Genomic DNA, 5,624 nt, shown 5'->3' on the forward strand with positions numbered 1-5,624 from the left:
TCCGTGGCGTGTACAGCCCATTTGCTATTATTTTTATTATTTTTACTCATTTTCTAATTCATATGGAATTTATTGCAGCCCGTTTTCCATTTTTAGAATTGCTGGCCATTTTCTGGTCAGTATCAGGGTCAAAAACTTAACTAAATATGTGGGAAATTTTGAAAATTCGCAAATTTTTACTGGGGAACGAAATATTCTTAATCCAAAAATTAATAGCCATAGTAAAACAAATTTAAAAATAAACTAGTACTATGTCATGTTAAATCCAATGAAATACGTATAAGATATCACTGAAGAACAAAAACAAAAAAGAAACTTATATCCCATTTGCTATAATTTTTTGGAATTTTCAACCCCTTTTGATATTACTTTTAACAGACAATGACCATACTCTTAAGCCAGGCCGGAATGCATCCCTCCTCGTCTTGAAAGATTTGCAGCTCAGTAATTCAGAGAAAACAAATAGGCCTAGCTTGGGTATTCTTCAAAAAGGAATATTGGGCTACCTATTTTCCTAAAGAACCGGTGCATGAGAATTTAGCTTTATTTATTTATTTATTTACTTATTTATGTTTAGGGGACCATGAGCATGTACCTGGGCCGGATTCATGTGAGAGCCTCCCTTCCAGTTAATTATGGGCTTCTCTATTGGGCCTTCATCAGTGGGCTGCATGTTATCAACAAGTGGAAAATGTGTTTCGAGTTTCAAAAAAAAATGTGTTCTGTACGATAAATAGTATGTGCTACGTACGGTACGGGGCACTAAAGGATCGAACCATGCAACGACTTCCAAAACATTGTGTTTGTCGTTCTAACAACACATTTATTCAACCAACAGATGAAATATACTACTGATTGTACATTGAAAACAGCAGCAGCAGCAACCAGGGCTGGGGGTGCAACAGAAGCAGTAAGCAGGCCAGCAGAGTGAAGACGCAGCTCTCTCTTCCAAACCAAACATCAGCCATCATTACAAAAGGGCTACCAAAAAAGAACAAGTGTATGCATCAAACGAGATAAAGTTCCTACTACACCAAGTGTACGCATCTAACTAAATGGCTCAGTTAGACGTTACTATTTATTAAGCTGTGGAGATTGGCTGACGGCTTGAACCAGATGGGTACCTAACGGGGGAAACTCCAGCTAGTAGGTCGAAGTCTGATACTTGCGACCCTCTCTCCTACTTTGCGCTGCAGAGCGTGGCGGCACATATCAGGGTATGGTGCATCCAGAGACGCATGGTACGCTGTGTACACACAGTTTTTCCTGATGAACGAAACCGCGCTGCCATCATGATCCTTGCCGTCGGTTATATCCTGGTTCATCGGATAATTCAGTCCGACAAACAGAGAGCGTGTACCAAGGCTACTTACCAGCCTCCAGTCAAAAATTCCTGAAGGCACAAAGAAGCTGGGATCCTGCTCAAAGACCTTGTAGTGACTGTGATTGTATTCCGCGAAACAACACGTCCGGTACGTGCGAACGATCATCAATCTTTCGCCGTCGTCTAATCGAGCCAGGAACCACCTGCAACTGACATGCCGCTTTTCTTTGAAAGGTTCTGGGATTAGGAAGGGTAGGGACACCAGGCGGCCTACAACATCATATCAAGTTGGAGTCAAATAAGAAAGGGCATGAATATTTTTCCATTAAATGTTGACAGTAATATAAGCAAGCCATCATGATATCATAGGAAAGTAACATACTGCTGTAACAGCCGCTTGTAGCGATGACTGGAGTAGGCCAGCAATACGTCCAGCCATAGAAGGAGTCAACAACGTAAATGAAGCCCTTGTGTTCAATGGCGTGAAAGAACCATGGAGGATGTATGATCCTGCGGTGGACGTGCAGATTTATCCACTTACTGCAGTGACCTGTCAGATAGGCGAGACCGTGGTTGAAGAACGCAATTAGCCTGAAGTCTTTATAATTCGCAGATGTTGTGGGCACTTGGCAGATTACAACCTTGAGCAAATCAAACTTGGTATCATGTTGGCTACTGTAAGATTCCGAGTATTCTGGGCCGCGGTGCCAAAGCAGTGCAGTGTTAATCGAAGGAAGGGGGATCAATCGTCGGGTGTAGACCTCCACGAGCATCCAGTTGCCGCGACCATCGACGACCACCACCAAGACGTGTTCATGCCGACCTAGTACATACCGTTAATGTAGTTGAGGCTGAAGGGGATCGGATCGTAGTCAAGGGGGTTGATGCTCGCCACCCTATGATCATTATGCTATATGACACGCCGTTTCTGAAGATCAGGCGGCATCAGCAAGCAAGGAGTTGGCTTAAAAAGCTCCGGCCTGAGGGCTTTGAGTAAACGGTACAGCCCCGACGAGCACGCGGCGAGCGACATGGTACTGAGATTGTCCACACGTGAAACAATGAGCTTGATTACCTCTGTGGGGAGTGAATTCCAGCCACTCTTTCGGCGGACGCTGCTCGGTTCTGCCATTGTTAGTGCTTGGGTTTCGGGCGAGGGGGGAAGGCGCCTTAGCGGGGATGGAAGATTGGACGAGATTATGTGCGGACAAAGGTGGAGAAGCGAATATGTGCTGCGGGAAGTGGACAGGTGATGATGACTACAGCACGCCGCTTGACTTATGAGACACATACCAGCAGCGTAGGGTCATGTCGATGCGAGACAACTTGCTTGAGTGATCACAGTACTGGTACTCCCTACAGTGCTATGCCCTAACTTGCTTGAGTAGAGTAGTAGAGTAGGACTCTGCTCTACTACTAGCATCGGAGGAGTAGTATATTCTAATCTAAACTAGTTACAAACTTCAATGCCCGAGCGTGGAACGACTACGAACCGTGCTGAAAGACCGTGTCTACGTGGTGTTTGGACATGGGCGACAACCTCAACGCCAACGGTGCTGCTCCCGTTGCACCGTATGTGTTTCTGTCCTTCCTGTTCGAAATCATGGTATAATTCATGTTTCTACTCTGTATCCTACTACTATCCTAGTCCACATTATTAGTGAGGGAGTTATGGATTAGGGGGTGTTCGGATAGCCGGACTATACCTTCGGCCGGACTCCTGGACTATGAAGATACAAGATTGAAGACTTCGTCCCGTGTCCGGAAGGGACTTTCCTTGGCGTGGAAGGCAAGCTTGGCGATACGGATATGTAGTTCTCCTACCATTGTAACCGACTCTGCGTAACCCTAGCCCTCTCCGGTGTCTATATAAACCGGAGGGTTTTAGTCCGTAGGACACAACAACAAGAACAACAATCATACCATAGGCTAGCTTCTAGGGTTTAGCCTCCTTGATCTCGTGGTAGATCTACCCTTGTACTACCCATATCATCAATATTAATCAAGCAGGAGTAGGGTTTTACCTCCATCGAGAGGGCCCGAACCTGGGTAAAAACATCGTGTCCCTTGTCTCCTGCTACCATCCGCCTAGACGCACAGTTCGGGACCCCCTACCCGAGATCCGCCGGTTTTGACACAGACATTGGAGCTTTCATTGAGAGTTCCGCTGTGTCATCACTTTAGGCCCGATGGCTCCTCTGATCATCAGCAGCGATGCGGTCCAGGGTGAGACTTTTCTCCCCGGACAGATCTTCGTACTCGGCGGCTTTGCACTGCGGGCCAATTCGCTTGGCCATCTGGAGTAGATTGAAAGCTACGCCCCTGGCCATCAGGTCAGATTCAGAAGTGTAAACTACACGGCTGACATCCGCGGGGACTTGGTCTTCGATGGATTCGAGCCACAGCCGAGCGCGACGCACTGCCGCGAAGGGCATGATTTAGCTTTGCCGCCGAACAATGTCCTGGAGGCCGCGCCCGCATCAGCTCTGACCCTTAGTTCAGAGCCGATTGCGCCGATCGAGGACGGGTGGTTGGATGCCGCCTTGGCGGCTAAAATCTCTACGGCGATCGAGCCGAACACCAGCTTTGTCCCTTGCGAAGCCCGTGACTCCAAGGTACCGGACTCCTCCCCAGACTCCGAGCCCCCACGCCCCTGCCGATCGAATCCGATTGGGCGCCGATTATGGAGTTCACCGCCGTGGACATCTTTCAGCACTTGCCCTTCGGCGATATTCTGAATTCACTAAAGTCTCTCTCTTTATCAGGAGAGCCCTGGCCGGAATACGGTCAGCAAGGTTGGGATGCAGATGATGAAGAAATTCAAGGCCCACCCACCACCCACTTTGTAGCCACTGTCGATGATTTAACCGACATGCTCGACTACGACTCCGAAGACATCGACAGTATGGACGTCGATGCAGGAGACGATCAGGAACCAGCACCTATAGGGCACTGGAAAGCCACCTCGTCGTATGAAATATACATGGTGGACACCCCAAAAGAAGGCGATGGCGATGGAACAGCAGAGGATGACACCTCCTAGAAACAGCCTAAGCGCCGGCGTCAGCGGCGCCGCTCTAAATCCCGCCAAAGCAAAAACGGTGATTCCGGCACGAGAGATAATAACACTCCGGAAAGTACCGAAGAAAACCCCCTCCAGCAAAACTCAGCACAGGAGGATAGAGAAGCCAGCCCTCATGAGTAGCGGCAGACAGAGAGGTCGAGGACGATAATTACATGCCTCCCTCCGAAGACGAGGCAAGCCTCGACGACGACGAATTTGTCGTGCCTGAGGATCCCGTCGAACAAGAGTTCTTCAAACGGAGGCTTATGGCCAGCCTCAAGAAAAAACAACTGCAGCTTAGAGGTGATCAAGACTTGCTAGCCGACAAATGGACGAAAGTCCTTGCGGTCGAAGAGTATGAACTCGAACGCCCCTCCAAAAGCTACCCAAAGCGCAGGTTGCTACCCCGATTAGAGGAGGAAGCACCCACATCACCAGCGCATGATGCGGCCGGCCGGCCACCTCGTGGCCCCGACAGAGAGGCCTCTCGGCCCTCCACTCAAGACGCACCCCAGTGCCGCTTTGAAAATACCAAGGCACGGGGAAATGCGCCAGACCTGCGAGATATATTGGAAGACAAGGCAAAGCAAACAAGGTCGATCTACGGATCGCGTGGGGGCCCCACGGCACGAGACGGTAATCGTCACGCCGAATACAGTAAATCCGGCCGGGCCGAACACAATAGACAAAGCTCGTTTGAGCTACGTCGTGATATAGCTCAATATAGAGGTGCCGCACACCCACTATGCTTCACAGATGAAGTAATGGATCATCAAATCCCCGAGGGTTTCAAACCCGTGAACATCGAATCATACGATGGCACAACAGATCCTGCGGTATGGATCAAGGACTATCTCCTTCATATCCACATGGCCCGTGGTGATGACCTACACGCCATCAAATATCTCCCACTCAAGCTTAAAGGACCAGCTCGGCATTGGATTAACAACTTGCCAGCAGAATTAATTGGTTGTTAGGAGGACCTGGAAGCCGCATTCCTCGACAATTTCGAGGGCACTTATGTGCGACCACCAGACGCCGATGACCTAAGCCACATAATTCAACAGCCAGAGGAATCGGCCAGGCAATTCTGGACACGGTTCCTAACCAAGAAAAATCAAATCGTCGACTGTCCGGACACAGAGGCCCTAGCGGCCTTCAAGCATAATATCCGCGACGAGTGGCTTGCTCGGCACCTTGGACAGGAAAAGCCGAAATCTATGGCAGCCCTCACGA

The sequence above is a fragment of the Triticum urartu genome, chromosome 6, assembly GCF_003073215.2.
Source record: "Triticum urartu cultivar G1812 chromosome 6, Tu2.1, whole genome shotgun sequence".
NCBI classification, from domain to species: domain Eukaryota; kingdom Viridiplantae; phylum Streptophyta; class Magnoliopsida; order Poales; family Poaceae; genus Triticum; species Triticum urartu.